Source organism: Drosophila mauritiana, unplaced genomic scaffold, assembly GCF_004382145.1.
Source record: "Drosophila mauritiana strain mau12 unplaced genomic scaffold, ASM438214v1 U_265, whole genome shotgun sequence".
Taxonomy (NCBI): Eukaryota; Metazoa; Arthropoda; class Insecta; order Diptera; family Drosophilidae; genus Drosophila; species Drosophila mauritiana.
The window spans coordinates 20,675-40,566 of NW_022881401.1; the positions used below are offsets into that span (position 1 = coordinate 20,675).

The 19,892-nt window shown below is 42.8% G+C and overlaps 1 non-coding gene across 1 annotated transcript; it reads left to right on the forward strand.

Annotated features, from left to right (window-relative positions):
* The first annotated feature begins 4,072 nt into the window (after positions 1 to 4,072).
* LOC117149639 lies at positions 4,073 to 4,251 on the forward strand. Its single transcript, XR_004460424.1, has one exon. It is a non-coding gene; the product is annotated as a 5.8S ribosomal RNA (ribosomal RNA).
* The last annotated feature ends 15,641 nt before the right edge of the window (positions 4,252 to 19,892 follow it).

Consider the following 19,892-nt stretch of genomic DNA (forward strand, 5'->3'; position numbering starts at 1 on the left):
GAGGGTATAGTAGTGTAAACAACCGGAATTACGACAGAGGGTTCAAAAACTACTATAGGTAGGCAGTGGTTGCCGACCTCTCATATTGTTCAAAACTTATGTATTCATATGATTTTGGCAATTATATGAGTAAATTAAATAATATACATATGAAAATGATTAATTATTATATGTATAAGGGAAAAAATGCTGAAATATTCCCACATTCTCTTAGTATTATAGAGAAAAGCCATTGTAGTGAGAGGGTATAGTAGTGTAAACGACCGGAATTACGACAGAGGGTTCAAAAACTACTATAGGTAGGCAGTGGTTGCCGACCTCTCATATTGTTCAAAACTTATGTATTCATATGATTTTGGCAATAATATGAGTAAATTAAATAATATATGGTACATATGAAAATGATTAATTATTATATGTATAAGGGAAAAAATAATCATATTTTATATGAATAATGGAAAAAAATGAAATGTTCCTATAATCTCTTAATATATAAGAGAATAGCCCGTATGTTGGGTGGCAAACGGAATTGAAAATACCCGCTTTGAGGACAGCGGGTTCAAAAACTACTATAGGTAGGCAGTGGTTGCCGACCTCCCGCATTATTCGAAATATTTATTTCGGATTATGTTTATATTGGTTACATACAATAAAGTATATTATTATTAGCCGTACAAATTTGTTTCTCAGTTTTATTGAACATGGGACTTGGCTCCGCTGATAATAGGAATATACGCTTTTTAGATAATATCGTTGAAACAAAAGTCAAGTTTCTATTATATATAGAATAACAAATCGTTTCCATATATTATCGTTAATTTTTGGAGGCAGGCAAATATTAATTTATTACCTGCCGTTTAGTTGGATTATTATATCGTTACGGTATAATACAAATATGGATTCTTATGAAAGAAATATAAAATTATATATTAAATGTGGAAATATTATCATATGCGCTTGGTTTTGTGTTATATATTACCAGAGAGATATATGAAAAGAGATAAATTTTAAATTTATCTTCAAAATGCAAATGATTTAACTTAATATTTATATTGGTTAAACAAAAATTGTACATGTGTGGATACAATAATTATGTATGTTGGAAATAAAATGATATTTTATAACGAAATATGTATGTATAAAAAGATAAAATTATAGAAACATATATATTACAATAATTTTATGAAATTCTTGTAATATGGGTAAAACAACTATAAATTAAAAATGAAAATATGGATTACGAATGCTATATAAAAATGGCCGTAATCGAATTGATTTTTTACTTATAAATATATATTTAAAATTTTACCCAAAGCGAAATATTGAATTTTATTCAATATAATAAAAATCATGGAATTATATAAAGTGAAAAATCTATATATCTATTATATTGCTTATTTCGATTCAAAAAATATGAATGGAATATGAAGGAAAAACATTATTCTTGTTGATCCTGCCAGTAGTTATATGCTTGTCTCAAAGATTAAGCCATGCATGTCTAAGTACACACGAATTAAAAGTGAAACCGCAAAAGGCTCATTATATCAGTTATGGTTCCTTAGACCGTTAACAGTTACTTGGATAACTGTGGTAATTCTAGAGCTAATACATGCAATTAAAACATGAACCTTATGGGACATGTGCTTTTATTAGGCTAAAACCAAGCGATCGCAAGATCGTTATATTGGTTGAACTCTAGATAACATGCAGATCGTATGGTCTTGTACCGACGACAGATCTTTCAAATGTCTGCCCTATCAACTTTTGATGGTAGTATCTAGGACTACCATGGTTGCAACGGGTAACGGGGAATCAGGGTTCGATTCCGGAGAGGGAGCCTGAGAAACGGCTACCACATCTAAGGAAGGCAGCAGGCGCGTAAATTACCCACTCCCAGCTCGGGGAGGTAGTGACGAAAAATAACAATACAGGACTCATATCCGAGGCCCTGTAATTGGAATGAGTACATTTAAAATCCTTTAACAAAGACCAATTGGAGGGCAAGTCTGGTGCCAGCAGCCGCGGTTATTCCAGCTCCAATAGCGTATATTAAAGTTGTTGCGGTTAAAACGTTCGTAGTTGAACTTGTGCTTCATACGGGTAGTACAACTTACAATTGTGGTTAGTACTATACCTTTATGTATGTAAGCGTATTACCGGTGGAGTTCTTATATGTGATTAAATACTTGTATTTTTTCATATGTTCCTCCTATTTAAAAACCTGCACTAGTGCTCTTAAACGAGTGTTATTGTGGGCCGGTACTATTACTTTGAACAAATTAGAGTGCTTAAAGCAGGCTTCAAATGCCTGAATATTCTGTGCATGGGATAATGAAATAAGACCTCTGTTCTGCTTTCATTGGTTTTCAGATCAAGAGGTAATGATTAATAGAAGCAGTTTGGGGGCATTAGTATTACGACGCGAGAGGTGAAATTCTTGGACCGTCGTAAGACTAACTTAAGCGAAAGCAATTGCCAAAGATGTTTTCATTAATCAAGAACGAAAGTTAGAGGTTCGAAGGCGATCAGATACCGCCCTAGTTCTAACCATAAACGATGCCAGCTAGCAATTGGGTGTAGCTACTTTTATGGCTCTCTCAGTCGCTTCCCGGGAAACCAAAGCTTTTGGGCTCCGGGGGAAGTATGGTTGCAAAGCTGAAACTTAAAGGAATTGACGGAAGGGCACCACCAGGAGTGGAGCCTGCGGCTTAATTTGACTCAACACGGGAAAACTTACCAGGTCCGAACATTAGTGTGTAAGACAGATTGATAGCTCTTTCTCGAATCTATGGGTGGTGGTGCATGGCCGTTCTTAGTTCTTGGAGTGATTTGTCTGGTTAATTCCGATAACGAACGAGACTCAAATATATTAAATAGATATCTTCAGGATTATGGTGCTGAAGCTTATGTAGCCATCATTCATGGTGGCAGTAAAATGTTTATTGTGTTTGAATGTGTTTACTATGTGGTATGTAAGTGGAGCCGTACCTGTTGGTTTGTCCCATTATAAGGACACTAGCTTCTTAAATGGACAAATTGCGTCTAGCAATAATGAGATTGAGCAATAACAGGTCTGTGATGCCCTTAGATGTCCTGGGTTGCACGCGCGCTACAATGAAAGTATCAACGTGTATTTCCTAGACCGAGAGGTCCGGGTAAACCGCTGAACCACTTTCATGCTTGGGATTGTGAACTGAAACTGTTCACATTTGTACACACCGCCCGTCGCTACTACCGATTGAATTATTTAGTGAGGTCTCCGGACGTGATCACTGTGACGCCTTGCGTGTTACGGTTGTTTCGCAAAAGTTGACCGAACTTGATTATTTAGAGGAAGTAAAAGTCGTAACAAGGTTTCCGTAGTTGAACCTGCGGAAGGATCATTATTGTATAATATCCTTATCGTTAATAAACATTTGTTATAATACAAATAAATACAATTTACCAAAATAAAAATATTACAAAATGATTCCACGGAATCAAAAGTTAAAGTCAAAATAAAATGAAGATGGCTTTTATTTTATATGTGGGGCTTGGCAAACTCATAAAAAGACTTTAACATTATTAATGTTGTTGTGCGTATTTGTGGCAGTAATTACTACAACAATGGTGTTTCCTATAAAAACAAATTCTCGAAAATGGAAATCGAAGAAACTAAACAAAATTTGAAAGTAGAAGTCGAATTAAAATTAAAATAATTTTGAATGTGGTAATCGAAATAAGTGTGTGTGTATATGGACCATAATATACACGCGTTGCGAATATGTATTGTTCATCTATGTTATGAGCATACGTTGGCTAATGCAACAACCTAAAATATACAATGTTTGTACCTGTCATCCATCAGGTTAATGTTTTATATAAATTTTGCAGTATGTGTCACCCAAAATAGCAAACCGTAACCAGATTATTATGATACATAATGCTTATATGAAACTAAGACATATCGCAACATTTATTTTTAGGTATAAAAATAAATTTATTGAAGGAATTGATATATGCCAGTAAAATGGTGTATTTTTAATTTCTTTCAATAAAAACAATATTGATATTATATAAAAATGAATTATAAAACTCTAAGCGGTGGATCACTCGGCTCATGGGTCGATGAAGAACGCAGCAAACTGTGCGTCATCGTGTGAACTGCAGGACACATGAACATCGACATTTTGAACGCATATCGCAGTCCATGCTGTTATGTACTTTAATTAATTTTTTAGTGCTGCTTGGACTACATATGGTTGAGGGTTGTAAGACTATGCTAATTAAGTTGTTTATAAATTTTTTATAAGCATATGGTATATTATTGGATTAAATAATGATTTTATTCATAATATTAAAAAAGAAATGAAAAACATTATCTCACATTTGAATGTGAAAAACGAAGAGAAATATTTTCTTTTTCAATCAAATAATACTGAGAAATGTCTAGCATAAAAAATTGAAATATTTTTCATCTAGAATTGTCTCTTATTAAAGATTCGGAAAAAGAAAAATCTTGGTTTTGTTATTATTCTTCGTTGGTTCGTTAAATGGATAAAAAATAACTTTGCTTACAAGAACTATTGGAACTATTTATAACGAATTTAATTGATTGTTTTATCATTTATATATAAAAAATTTATGGCAAAATATAATTTTATATACAACCTCACCTCATATGGGGCTAACCCCTGAATTTAAGCATATTAATTAGGGGAGGAAAAGAAACTAACAAGGATTTTCTTAGTAGCGGCGAGCGAAAAGAAAACAGTTCAGCACTAAGTCACTTTGTCTATATGGCAAATGTGAGATGCAGTGTATGGAGCGTCAATATTCTAGTATGAGAAATTAATGATTTAAGTCCTTCTTAAATGAGGCCATTTACCCATAGAGGGTGCCAGGCCCGTATAACGTTAATGATTACTAGATGACGTTTCCAAAGAGTCGTGTTGCTTGATAGTGCAGCACTAAGTGGGTGGTAAACTCCATCTAAAACTAAATATAACCATGAGACCGATAGTAAACAAGTACCGTGAGGGAAAGTTGAAAAGAACTCTGAATAGAGAGTTAAACAGTACGTGAAACTGCTTAGAGGTTAAGCCCGATGAACCTGAATATCCGTTATGGAAAATTCATCATTAAAATTGTAATATTTAAATAATATTATTAAGAATAATGTGCATTTTTTCCATATAAGGACATTGTAATCTATTAGCATATCCCAAATTAATCATAAAATATAACTTATAGTTTATTCCAATTAAATTGCTTGCATTTTAACACAGAATAAATGTTATTAATTTGATAAAGTGCTGATAGATTTATATTATTACAGAGCATTAATTTTTCGGAATTATATAATGGCATAATTATCATTGATTTTTGTGTTTATTATATGCTCTTGTATGATTAACAATGCGAAAGATTCAGGATACCTTCGGTACCCGTCTTGAAACACGGACCAAGGAGTCTAACATATGTGCAAGTTATTGGGATGTAAACCTAATAGCGTAATTAACTTGACTAATAATGGGATTAGTTTTTTAGCTATTTATAGCTAATTAACACAATCCCGGGGCGTTCTATATAGTTATGTATAATGTATATTTATATTATTTATGCCTCTAACTGGAACGTACCTTGAGCATATATGCTGTGACCCGAAAGATGGTGAACTATACTTGATCCGTTGAAGTCAGGGGAAACCCTGATGGAAGACCGAAACAGTTCTGACGTGCAAATCGATTGTCAGAATTGAGTATAGGGGCGAAAGACCAATCGAACCATCTAGTAGCTGGTTCCTTCCGAAGTTTCCCTCAGGATAGCTGGTGCATTTTAATATTATATAAAATAATCTTATCTGGTAAAGCGAATGATTAGAGGCCTTAGGGTCGAAACGATCTTAACCTATTCTCAAACTTTAAATGGGTAAGAACCTTAACTTTCTTGATATGAAGTTCAAGGTTATGATATAATGTGCCCAGTGGGCCACTTTTGGTAAGCAGAACTGGCGCTGTGGGATGAACCAAACGTAATGTTACGGTGCCCAAATTAACAACTCATGCAGATACCATGAAAGGCGTTGGTTGCTTAAAACAGCAGGACGGTGATCATGGAAGTCGAAATCCGCTAAGGAGTGTGTAACAACTCACCTGCCGAAGCAACTAGCCCTTAAAATGGATGGCGCTTAAGTTGTATACCTATACATTACCGCTAAAGTAGATGATTTATATTACTTGTGATATAAATTTTGAAACTTTAGTGAGTAGGAAGGTACAATGGTATGCGTAGAAGTGTTTGGCGTAAGCCTGCATGGAGCTGCCATTGGTACAGATCTTGGTGGTAGTAGCAAATAATCGAATGAGACCTTGGAGGACTGAAGTGGAGAAGGGTTTCGTGTGAACAGTGGTTGATCACGAGTTAGTCGGTCCTAAGTTCAAGGCGAAAGCCGAAAATTTTCAAGTAAAACAAAAATGCCTAACTGTTCACGCCGGAAGGGCGCAAACAGTTGAGCGGCAGTGTAAGCGGCCAATGCTTGCACTCAAAGCTCCTCCACGGCTCGCAAGCACCGCTGCTCGCGCTCTCCTTCTCTCCTCTCGCTCTCCTCCCTTTCCGCAAGGTATTCACCTCTCCGCGGTCCCGCGGTATTTCCACTGTTAGTGTTAAGGGAGTCTTAATTTACAAGTGCTTGAATAAAGAACGAAAAGTTGAAGTCAACCCCGCGCGTTTTTTAATTTCTGGAGGAATCCGCAGCAGCCGCAGCAACAACAACAACAAACATTTCCGCCCTCTACATTTCATGGTCCTTCGAGCCGGATTAATCCTGATCCTGCCAGCGCTCCTTGCGGAAAAAATCAAGATAAGTACGGCTTTAAATCCTATTCCGTCCGTGGTCGCCATTTTCGTTTTTCCAACGGCGTTCATTCTTTCCGTCCATCCGTACAAGTGAAAAGTGAAAATATATAAGTACATGCGCCCAGCCACCGTGATTACTTCGTTTTTCTAAGTGCATAAACAACCACTTTGCCAATACCGGCCCCCTAATTCGTCTCACGGTGATCCGCTGGTATCCAAGCGCATATACATATATATATATATATACACTGTCCAAAATTCACTATTATCGTCCGCTGCTAAACTGCTGTTTTTTTGCCTCATTAAAATACACAAACCACAAATCCAACTAAAATTAATTCAAAATTTTACATACACATGAATATACGCATACATCTCCATATACATCACACATATTAGCGACATACATTGCGCAGATTATCTGCATTCCCTTTAACCAAAGTTTACATTGCCTGTTTCCCAAGTGCCGACGCGGAAAAGGCGTATAACCAAAGTTTACCTAAGTTTTGATTGTTTCCCGTCGGCAAATCCATACCACAAATAAAATTTATTCCAAGTGCCGACGCGGAAAAGGCGTTTTATTTTGCATCAATGTTTTTAATAATATTATATTAATAAATAAATATATTATATAACATAATAAATAATATTAAGAACAAATTTTATGTCTAAACTCCAAATAATACATACATATTCACATACACACAGTCGCGACTTACATAGACTTGCCAAGTGCAAGTTCTTTCGTCTCCTCTTTGTTCTTTATTGCCCTGACAAAAACCGGCGCATAGCGACGAGAGAATACCCTACAATCGAAATATAAAATACAAAATTTAAAAAAAAAAAGAAAAAAACTGACCCGATTATTTAATAATTATTTAAGCCAAATAATAATTTTTTTTACAAGCTATTTCTGGCTCCTATTTCTGGTTCCTAAATTAAAATAATAAAATTGTCGCGATTTTTTCGTTGTGGTCCTAAATCCGGTAGCTATTTTTTATAAATTCAAGTTTATAGCTATTTTCTATATATTAGCTATTCTTTTTCGGGATTTCCAGTCGGTAGCGATTTTTTATAAATCCTTGGCTATTATCCAGACTCCAGCTGGTAGCTATTTTTTAGCTATTTTTCCAGAAATTGCAATTTATAGTCTTTTTTATAAATTTGAGCTACTGTTTTTTCTAGACTCCAATATAGCTATATCTGCTTGTGGACTCTAGCTGTTGCTTTTTGTGAATCCTCCTAGCTATTTTTTCACACTGAGTTTTAGCTATATGAAATCCGGTAGCTATTTTTTATAAATTCAAGTTTATAGCTATTTTCTATATTAGCTATTCTTTTTCGGGATTTCCAGTCGGTAGCGATTTTTATAAATCCTTGGCTATTATCCAGACTCCAGCTGGTAGCTATTTTTTAGCTATTTTTCCAGAAATTGCAATTTATAGTCTTTTTTATAAATTTGAGCTACTGTTTTTTCTAGACTCCAATATAGCTATATCTTCTTGTGGACTTCACTCTAGCTGTTGCTTTTTGTGAATCCTCCTAGCTATTTTTTCACACTGAGTTTTAGCTATATGAAATCCGGTAGCTATTTTTTATAAATTCAAGTTTATAGCTATTTTCTATATTAGCTATTCTTTTTCGGGATTTCCAGTCGGTAGCGATTTTTATAAATCCTTGGCTATTATCCAGACTCCAGCTGGTAGCTTTTTTTTTAGCTATTTTTTCAGAAATTGCAATAAACTGAATTTTAGCTATATTGTACTTCATTTAAGCTTTTTTCAAGTTGATTTAAGATCTATTGGGGCCTTATTTCACAAAAATTGGGATTTTTTTCCTTCGTGCTCCAATCTCCAGATCCCAATTGCAACTTTCTCCCGAATTCCGACGGGATCCTTTGTCCATCCAGATTTGGATGCCCTCTGGGTCTGGTTCCTTTTCAATTCCACATTTTTTGCGGCGTGCAGGCCTTCTTGACTTCCTTCTCCTAGGGCATAGCTGAGCATGCCCCTAGAGGGAGACAAGAAAAAGACACCCGCACCTGGAAAAGAACAAAAGTTCAACCCGCAATCTCCGCTATCCACTCGCGGTAGGCCAGCACCCAAGTCCGTTAGTCCCAGGGTCAAAACCGCGACTCCCACTCCGAAACCAAAGGTTGTGCCATCGACCAGTTCGAAGACAACTCCTAGGTTGGTCATTTCCCGACCAGTGACGCGAGCGTCTAGTGAGTCTTCTCTATCGAGAAAATCCGAGAGTCCCTCCGCTGTCGGGATTGATTTCCTCCGCGTCACACGCTCTACCACAAAGAGAATGGCATCCTCTGAGCAGCCGACGCCCGCAAACGCAGCGTTGCATACATTCATCGCCGTCAGCGATCGCGTAAGCCTTTTCGAAGCGAAGATCAACACTCCAGATCAAGCCTCTCCGTCCCTACACACGTTACAAGTCCGTCTGCAACAGGTGCGAGCCTTATGGGACAAAGTGGAAAGAGAGTACGAAACATGCTCTGACCTAATGGCCCAAGAAGGATCGCTCGACACAGTGCCTATTCTCCAGGCCAAGTATGACTACTGCTACTCAGTATACGAGTCATGTGCAGCACAAATTGGCGAAACAATCCACAGAGCAACGCCTCAAGTCGCGCAAGCACCCTCTCAGCCGCTAATTTCGTCCGGCTGCCGCTTACCTCCATGCGACACGGAAGTCTTCGATGGCGACTACCTCCGATGGCCCACTTTCCGGGACCTATTCACGGCAATTTACGTAAACAACCCCAGGCTGACTCCGGTCGAGAAGCTATTCCATCTCCTCACGAAAACAAGTGGCGAAGCAAAAGCCATCGTGGCGAAATCTCCTCTCACGAATGATGGTTTTGCTTCGGCGTGGGAGGCGCTGCGAGATCGGTTCCAAAATAAGCGACTTTTAGTCAACAGCCAGCTCAAGCTTCTTTTTAACTTGAGTTCAATTTCGCAAGAATCTGGTCATGCTTTAAAAGAGCTACAATCCACGATTCAGGGTGTTTAACAGCACTAGCGCATTCTCAGGTATCCACAGAAAACTGGGATTGTCTCTTGGTTTTCCTTTGCGCGAGCAAACTGCCCAAGCAGACCCTGTCCTTATGGGAACAGTCGCTAACTGCTAAATCCGAGATCCCAGCTTGGGAAGAAATGAATGCCTTCCTGAGCGAAAGGTATCGGACATTGGAAGCCATCGAAGATATGAAACCGACTCAGGCGGTTCCAAAAAGGCTTCAATCCTTCGAGACAAAGGTCAGCACCAAACAGAAAGGGTGTGACTTATGTTCTAAGGAGAACCATCCGGTACGATTGTGCCCGCGTTTTCTTCAAATGTCTGTTGACTCGCGCTCCGGATATATAAAAAAGAAGCAGCTATGTCTGAATTGTTTTGCCAGAGGTCACCAGCTACGTGACTGCACAAGCACACACAGCTGCTTTACATGTAAGGGCAGGCACCATACGCTGCTGCATCGCAGCCCCCCAAATTCCGAAAATGCGAGTTCCTCAACCTCGCCCCCTACACAGCAACTTCCGAGACCCTCTAGCAGAAATGCATCGGCAAGCACCTCAGCGGTGCAAATTTTCTTCGCTTCCGGCACTTCAGCCGTCCTACTGAGCACAGCGATGATTGACGTGTGCCATTTAGGGACGAACTACCGAGCCCGAGCCTTAATCGACTCGGGATCCGAGGCGACGTTCATTTCAGAACGCCTGTTCAACCTCATCAAGTTGCCATTCCGCAACACCCAGACCCAAGTCTCCGGGTTAAATCATTCGGTCTCCGCGAAATCCTCGAAGCTGTGTCACTTCGGGATTCGCGCTCCTACTAAGCCAGGTCTACAGTTAGACACTGAAGCGTACGTCCTTCCGGAGCTCTCAGGCAAACTGCCCTCCTATCCGATCCCTCGGAATTCTTTGAAGGACCTGCCCGCACTCCGCTGGGCAGATCCTACCTTTTTTGAGAGCTCTCAAATTGATGTACTGATCGGGGCTGACATTCTACCATCCATAATGATGGATGGCACCCGACAAAATATTTGCGGCTCGCTCCTGGGCCAAGAAACTATTTTCGGGTGGGTGCTAACGGGGCCGATTTCCAAGGGTAAGCCGAAACGGGTCGCATCCTTCACGACCCAGGTGCACCAAACAGGCGACCCTGATTCGCTCGACACGCTTCTCAGCAAGTTCTGGGAGGTGGAGGATCTACCAGTAAAGATGGTAAAAGAGTCGGACTCCTATTGTGAAAGGAACTTCCTCCAAACAACAACAAAAGACGCAAGCGGGAGGTACGTGGTGACGCTCCCGTTCCGGGATCCCGAGAATACCGGATCCGATTTAGGATATTCAAGGTCCATTGCGTTAGCACAGTTTCTTAGAAACGAAAATCGTTTAAAAAGAGACTTTCCCTTAAAAGAGCAATATGACAGCGTGATCCAGGAGTACCTGGATCTGGGTCATATGAAAGAAGTTCCGCCGACTCACGATTCTCCCTCGTATCATCTTCCTCATCACGCGGTAGTTAAGCCCGAAAGCACCACTACAAAGCTTCGCGTTGTATTCAACGCTTCAAGTCCGTCGGCAAATGGGACCAGCTTAAATGATATCCTTCATGCTGGTCCAGTCCTACAATCCGATCTAACGATCCAGGTCCTGAAATGGCGTTATTTTCAATACGTCTTCAGTGCAGACATTACGAAAATGTATCGTCAGATCTGGGTCGATCCAAAACATACCCCGTTTCAAAGAATTCTGTTCCGAAACAAGGAAGGAGATATCCGAGACTTTGAACTAAAAACAGTTACCTTCGGGGTCAACTGCGCCCCCTTCCTCGCTATTCGAGTCTTGCAACAGCTGGCAGAGGATATCCAAGTGCCATTTCCAAATGCCAGCCGCATCATCCAGCAGCACATGTACGTCGACGACGTTCTGGCAGGGGCGAATTCCGTAAACGAAGCCCAAAGTTCAATTCGAGAGTTGCAAGCAGCCCTAAGTGCCTCCGGGTTTCCGCTAAGAAAGTGGACCTCGAACAACAAAAGCGTCCTTAAAGACGTCCCGGCCGAACACCTCCTTCATAGCGAGTTCCTCGACATCGATGCCGAAAGCACGGCCAAGACGCTCGGTATTCGGTGGAGGGCAAAGTCCGACGAATTCTATTTCGTTCCCCCCGACATAGTTGTGGAACCCTCCCATACAAAGCGAGAAGTTTTGTCCCAAATCGCTAGGTTGTTCGATCCTGCCGGGTGGCTCGCGCCGTTCATAATCCGTTCAAAAATGTTCATGCAGGAGATTTGGTTGCAAAACTTAGGCTGGGACGATAAGCTTCCCACTGAAATGAGTCAGCGGTGGCAATCGTTTTTAGATGAGTATTCCGACCTCAACCAGATCCGGGTTCCGAGATGGATCTGGTACCAGCCTGAGGTAATCATAGAGCACCACGGTTTCTGTGACGCGTCTCAGAGAGCCTATGGAGCGGCTATATACATCCGCGTCGAGATGGGGCAAAAGATCCTGACTCGCCTGCTTACAGCCAAAACACGAGTGGCCCCGGTAAAAACCGTCTCCCTTCCTCGGCTAGAGCTCTGTGGTGCCGTGCTGTTAACCGAAATGGTGACAGCAATCCTTCCGCACATGCCCTCCGCCAGTTCAGATATCCGCTGCTGGACAGATTCCACAATCGTCTTAGCCTGGCTACGAAAGCCTGCGTGCAACTGGACCACATTTGTGGCCAACAGAGTTGCCAAGATCACGCAGGCGACGCCAGTCGACTGTTGGGCACACGTTCGCTCAGAACAAAACTCCGCCGATCTAGCCAGTCGAGGCGTATCCCTACATGAATTGGCAGAAAACCATCTCTGGTGGCACGGACCAGAGTGGCTGCAAGGGCCACGAGAGCTATGGCCAGCACAAAGCGACACTCTTCCAGTGACAGAGCTAGAGCAGCGCGCGGTCAAAGTGCATTTTGTCAAGGGCCCGTCCATCGACTTTCTCGAACGTTTCTCCAAATTGGACAAGGCCCTGCGAGTTCTGGTCTATGTTCAACGCTTCCTTAAACGCTGCCGCAAAGGTTCGTTCTTGCCCAGTTCACGACCTACAAGTAAAGAGATCCGAGAGGCAGAACGAACTCTGACCTCCATTGCGCAGCGCAGAGTATATGGCCAAGAGCTTCAGCATCTGACCGAGAAAAGGCCTCTTCCAGTGTCAAGTCCTTTGGTGAATTTGTTCCCGTTCATTGACCAACACGGCCTTTTAAGGGCGTGCGGCCGTCTCACTGCATCCAAAACCCTGCAATATGATGAACGTCATCCGATTCTTCTCCCCTATGACTGTAGACTGTCGCGCCTCATCGTCCAATTTACTCACCAAATTACTCTTCATGGCGGTAGTCAATTGATCGTACGCCTGATCCGAACAAAGTATTGGATTCCTAAAATCAAGAATCTGGTGAAGGCTGTGGTCAATCCGTGTAAGATTTGCACGATTTACAAGAAGAGGCTCCAAACACAGCTGATGGGCGACTTCCCGACAGATAGAGTCTCCTTTTCAAGGGCGTTCACCTACACGGGTATCGACTATGCCGGCCCTTTCGAAATAAAAAATTATACAGGGAGAGCGTGTCTCATAACGAAGGGATATGTTTGTGTGTTTGTGTGCTTTTCCACGAAGGCTATCCATTTGGAACCCACTTCCGATCTAACAACCGAGAAATTTCTAGCGGCCTTTGCTCGTTTCGTAGCGAGGCGCGGTTGTCCTCAGCGGGTCCATTCGGATAATGGTAAAACCTTTGTGGGGGCGGCAACTTTGATTTCCAGGGACTTTCTCCAAGCTATCAAAGAGTCCGTGACTGATGCATATAGCCATCAGGGACTCGTATGGCGGTTCATCCCACCAGGGGCTCCACATATGGGGGGTTTGTGGGAAGCAGGGGTGAAAAGCTTCAAAACCCTGTTCCTTAAATCGACGTCAGTCCGCAAATATACATTTGAGGAGCTTGCGACGCTTCTCGCTAAGATTGAGGCTTGCCTCAACTCTAGACCCCTCTCCCCTATGTCCGAAGATCCCTCAGATTTGCTGGCCCTCACACCAGGCCATTTCCTTATTGGAGGGCCGTTGCTTTCCACGGCGGAACCCGAGATAAAGGGCGAAGCCAAGTCGATAATAAATCGATGGCAACACCTCAAGGCACAACATCAGCAGTTTAGTGCACGGTGGAAAGAGGAGTATCTCAAAGAACTCCATAAACGAAGCAAATGGCAATTTCCGACCAGGAACCTACAAGCCGACGATATGGTAGTTGTCAAGGAGGACAATCTACCACCGAACGAATGGCGGCTCGGCAGAATTGTTTCTGCCTTTCCAGGAGCCGACGATCGCATTCGAGTCGTTGAGATCCGTACGTCTCGCGGCACCATAAAACGCCCTGTCCACAAAGTAATTCTGCTACCGATGGAGGACAAAGAGTCCTCCGTTCCTAGGGATTAGGGCACTTCCCCCATTCCGGGGCCCAAATAGTAGTCGGCTCACACTAAGCTTTTTCATTTCTTTATTGGCAGACTTACTCACTTCCTCCAATAATGGCTCCTCGTCCTCGTGCCACCCAGTCGTTGGAGAGCAGACGTACTCGAGGTATTAAATCCTACCGCTGCCGAGTCTGCTCTGGAATCCATCCTCTTCGAAAGTGCACGAGGTTCCACAAACTGAGCGCTGAAAAGCGCCTTCGGGCAGTACTTATTAATAAGTACTGCTCGAACTGCCTCGCCCATCAGCACTCAGGAGGAGACTGTCGCAGCCAAGAGGGATGCAAGAAGTGTGGAGGAGACCACCACACCCTACTCCACATGCACGAGGTCCTCCCCGCTCCGAACCCGGCAGCGCTACCAGCTCCGACGCGCAGAGAGCGCCATCCCGCTGCACCTTGTCCGGTCCGGATTTCCCGCACTCCGCCACCAGTCGCCACGCCGGAAGGGCGCAAACAGTTGAGCGGCAGTGTAAGCGGCCTATGCTTGCACTCAAAGCTCCTCCACGGCTCGCAAGCACCGCTGCTCGCGCTCTCCTTCTCTCCTCTCGCTCTCCTCCCTTTCCGCAAGGTATTCACCTCTCCGCGGTCCCGCGCTATTTCCACTGTTAGTGTTAAGGGAGTCTTAATTTACAAGTGCGTGAATAAAGAACGAAAAGTTGAAGTCAACCCCGCGCGTTTTTTAATTTCTGGAGGAATCCGCAGCAGCCGCAGCAACAACAACAACAAACATTTCTCTATTCCCTCTACATTTCAATATACACAAAGCGAATTTAATACACTTGAATAATTTTGAACGAAAGGGAATACGGTTCCAATTCCGTAACCTGTTGAGTATCCGTTTGTTATTAAATATGGGCCTCGTGCTCATCCTGGAAACAGGAACGACCATAAAGAAGCCGTCGAGAGATATCGGAAGAGTTTTCTTTTCTATTTTATAGCCGTACTACCATGGAAGTCTTTCGCAGAGAGATGTGGTAGATGGGCTAGAAGAGCATGACATATACTGTTGTGTCGATATTTTCTCCTCGGACCTTGAAAATTTATGGTGGGGACACGCAAACTTCTCAACAGGCCGTACCAATATCCGCAGTTGGTCTCCAAGGTGAAGAGTCTCTGGTCGATAGAATAATGTAGGTAAGGGAAGTCGGCAAATTAGATCCGTAACTTCGGGATAAGGATTGGCTCTGAAGATTGAGATAATCGGGCTTGATTGGGAAACAATAACATGGTTTATATGCTCGTTCTGGGTAAATAGAGTTTCTAGCATTTATGTTAGTTACTTGTTCCCCGGATAGTTTAGTTACGTAGCCTATTGTGGAACTTTCTTGCTAAAATTTTTAAGAATACTATTTGGGTTAAACCAATTAGCTCTTATCAATTATAACGATTATCAATTAACAATCAATTCAGAACTGGCACGGACTTGGGGAATCCGACTGTCTAATTAAAACAAAGCATTGTGATGGCCCTAGCGGGTGTTGACACAATGTGATTTCTGCCCAGTGCTCTGAATGTCAAAGTGAAGAAATTCAAGTAAGCGCGGGTCAACGGCGGGAGTAACTATGACTCTCTTAAGGGAGTATTTTTCTGTAATTCGTAAGTCATATCATATGGTGTGCGGAAGGGGAATTTTTACTCTGTAACTCACAAGTCTCTCCTTTACTCAAGTCGACTCAAAACCTCCTCGTGGTGGTCCCCGGTAATGCTAAACTTGTTTAGCAGCTAATTTGAGCGGCAAAACTTTTCCGAAGGGTTGGTTCCCCAGAGGAAATTTATTCATATTGGAACTACAAATACATATAACGAGCCTCGGATATCTTTACACAATCTGATGACGACCCGACCCTCCGTGGATATCTTCCCGGAGGACCAATATGAACCAAACGCAGCGGCTACTCTATCTAGGGTTCCCTGCACAGTATGTGGCCGGTCCTTTAACAGCAAGAGAGGACTCGGTGTTCACATGCGATCTCGGCACCCAGACGAACTTGATGAAGAACGTCGACGTGTCGATATAAAGGCAAGGTGGAGTGAGAAAGATAAGTGGATGATGGCGAGAAAGGAGGTTGAGCTCACAGCAAATGGACATAAACACATGAACAAGCAACTAGCGGTGTATTTTGCAAACCGCAACGTCGAAGCCATCAAAAAGCTAAGACAGAGGGGCGATTATAAGGAGAAAATAGAGCAGGTAAGAGGGCAATCAGCTCTCGTCCCGGAAGTTGCTAATCTAACCATAAGGCGCCGCCCTAGTAGAAATGAGCAAAACCACCAAGTAACAACATCAGAAACAACTCCAATCACTCCCTTTGAACAGTCGAACAGGGAAATTTTGTGGACACTGCGCGGGTATAGCCCCGTAGAATACCAAATGGAGAGCCCAAGAGTTACAAACTATCATTGATAGGGCACAGCTCGAGGGAAAGGAAACCACTCTCCAATGCTTATCGCTATATCTCCTGGGAATTTTTCCGGCACAGGGTGTACGACACACGCTGACGAGACCTCCTCGGAGTCCTCGGAATAGGAGAGAAAGCAGAAGGCAGCAGTATGATGTCGTCCAGCGTAACTGGGTTAAGCATAAAGGAAGATGCATCAAGTCCTTGCTAAATGGAACTGATGAGTCGGTAATGCCAAGCCAAGAAGTAATGGTTCCCTACTGGAGAGAAGTAATGACTCAGCCTAGCCCAAGCTATTGCAGTGGAGAAGTGATACAAATGGATCACTCGCTTGAGAGGGTTTGGTCTGCTATTACGGAGCATGACCTGTGGGCGTCAAGAATCTCATTATCTTCATCTCCGGGGCCTGACGGGATAACTCCAAAATCTGCCAGGGAGGTGCCGTCAGGTATTATGTTGCGAATAATGAACCTAATTCTATGGTGCGGTAATCTATCACACTCTATCCGACTGGCCAGAACCGTCTTCATCCCGAAGACGGTGACGGCGAAGCGACCGCAAGACTTTCGTCCAATATCAGTGCCTTCAGTCCTGGTAAGACAGCTAAATGCAATATTGGCAACCCGGTTGAACTCATCAATCAATTGGGACCCGCGCCAGCGGGGCTTCTTACCTACCGACGGATGTGCCGATAATGCGACGATAGTTGACTTAGTCTTGAGGCATAGCCATAAGCACTTTAAATCTTGCTACATCGCAAATTTAGATGTAAGCAAGGCATTCGATTCTTTATCGCATGCAGCTATATATGACACCTTACGTGCTTATGGTGCGCCAAAGGGCTTCGTTGACTACGTACAGAATACGTACGAGGGCGGCGGTACCAGTCTCAATGGGGACGGTTGGAGTTCAGAGGAATTCGTCCCTGCTAGAGTAGTGAAGCAGGGTGACCCTTTGTCTCCTATTCTATTTAACTTGGTAATGGACAGGTTACTTAGAATCTACCCAGCGAAATTGGTGCCAAAGTCGGAAATGCCATTACTAACGCGGCCGCGTTTGCAGATGATTTGGTACTATTTGCGGAAACTCGAATGGGACTTCAAGTATTGTATCTATCGTCGGCCTCAAACTTAATGCCGACAAATGTTTTACCGTTGGCATTAAGGGCCAGCCGAAACAGAAGTGTACCGTGTTAGAGGCACAGAGCTTCTACGTAGGCTCGAGTGAGATTCCGTCACTGAAGCGCACGGACGAGTGGAAGTACTTAGGCATCAACTTCACTGCAACCGGGAGGGTTCGATGCAATCCGGCCGAGGACATTGGTCCAAAGCTACAAAGATTGACAAAGGCCCCCCTCAAACCACAACAGAGGATGTTCGCCCTTAGGACTGTCCTTATCCCACAGCTCTATCACAAGTTAGCCCTTGGGAGTGTGGCGATAGGCGTGCGAAGATGGCTAAATCTTCCGCTGGATGTGCCGATAGCATTCATTCATGCACCCCCAAAAAGTGGAGGTCTCGGAATTCCAACACTAAGATGGGTAGCTCCAATGTTAAGGCTAAGACGATTGAGTAACATTAAATGGCCTCACCTCACGCAAAACGAGGTAGCCAGCTCTTTCCTCGAAGCCGAAAAACAACGGGCCCGAAATAGATTATTAGCTGAACAAAATGAATTGTTATCGCGTCCGGCATTAGAAAAATATTGGCCGAACAAATTGTACCTCTCAGTTGATGGTAGCGGATTCCGTGAAGCGGGCCATTGGGGACCGCAACACGGGTGGGTTAATCAACCCACGCGTTTACTAACAGGAAAGGAATATATAGACGGTATTCGTCTGCGGATAAATGCCCTACCCACGAAGTCTCGTACTACAAGGGGAAGGCACGAATTGGAACGACAGTGTCGTGCAGGATGTGACGCTCCCGAAACAACAAACCACATAATGCAAAAATGTTACCGATCGCATGGGAGGCGGGTAGCTAGACACAACTGCGTAGTAAATCGAATCAAGCGGGGACTTGAGGAGAGAGGCTGCGTGGTCATTGTTGAACCAAGTCTGCAGTTCGAATCCGGCCTTAATAAACCGGACCTGGTGGCACTACGACAAAATCACATTGATGTGATCGACATACAAATTGTGACAGACGGACACTCTATGGATGATGCACACCAGCGCAAAATCAATAGATACGACAGACCGGACATACGAACTGAATTGCATCGCAGATTCGAAGCCGCAGGTGACATTGAATTCCATTCTGCCACCCTGAACTGGAGGGGGATCTGGAGTGGTCAATCCGTTAAAAGATTGATAGCGAAAGGTCTCCTCAGCAAATATGATAGTCATATCATTAGCGTCCAGGTTATGAGAGGCAGTTTTAAACAGTTCATGTACCTGAGCGGGTTTTCCCGAGATTGGACTTGGCTAAAACGTTTGGTTCAAAACATTTGCTTGCTGTCTTGGCATAACATCAATAAAGGCATAAACATCGCAAAATAATGGTTATAATTAAATGGCTATGAGGATGGTTTTAGTACGTAGGCGTTGCGGAACTTCGGTTCAGATAGAGCAATGAATCGTGCATGCTAGGAAAACTGACCACACGAAGTGATGGCAGACCTAGTATCTTTAGATTGATTTCCATACCTCCGCGATCAAAAAAAAAAAAAAAAAAAAATATCCAAAGTCGTCGTCATCTAATTAGTGACGCGCATGAATGGATTAACGACGGACGTGTTTTCGTTGCGCTCGTGTACAGATTGCGAATAACTAAGTTTTCCTTGTTTGGAAAGTAATTAAATCGGTGATTTAGTGCTCCGCGGAAGTCGAGTGAAAATTGTCGAGTGTTAAAAACAAGCGGTTTGGAAATTATTAACAATAAACTATTAGAAATTTTCCACTCCGCACGTGCTGCGAGCTTTCGAGCAGTCACTGCTAAGGTTTGTGTCTGGGGACAGTTTTAGTGCTACCAGACTCTACCGATAGGTTGAGCTCTAGTTCCAGAGCAACTACCTCGTGTCAGCGAGCATACGAGCATACGAGCATACGGTTGCTGGCGTCGACGGTAGGAGGAGCCACCATCGTAGTTATGCCGATGGAGAGCGACAGCAGCGCGAGTG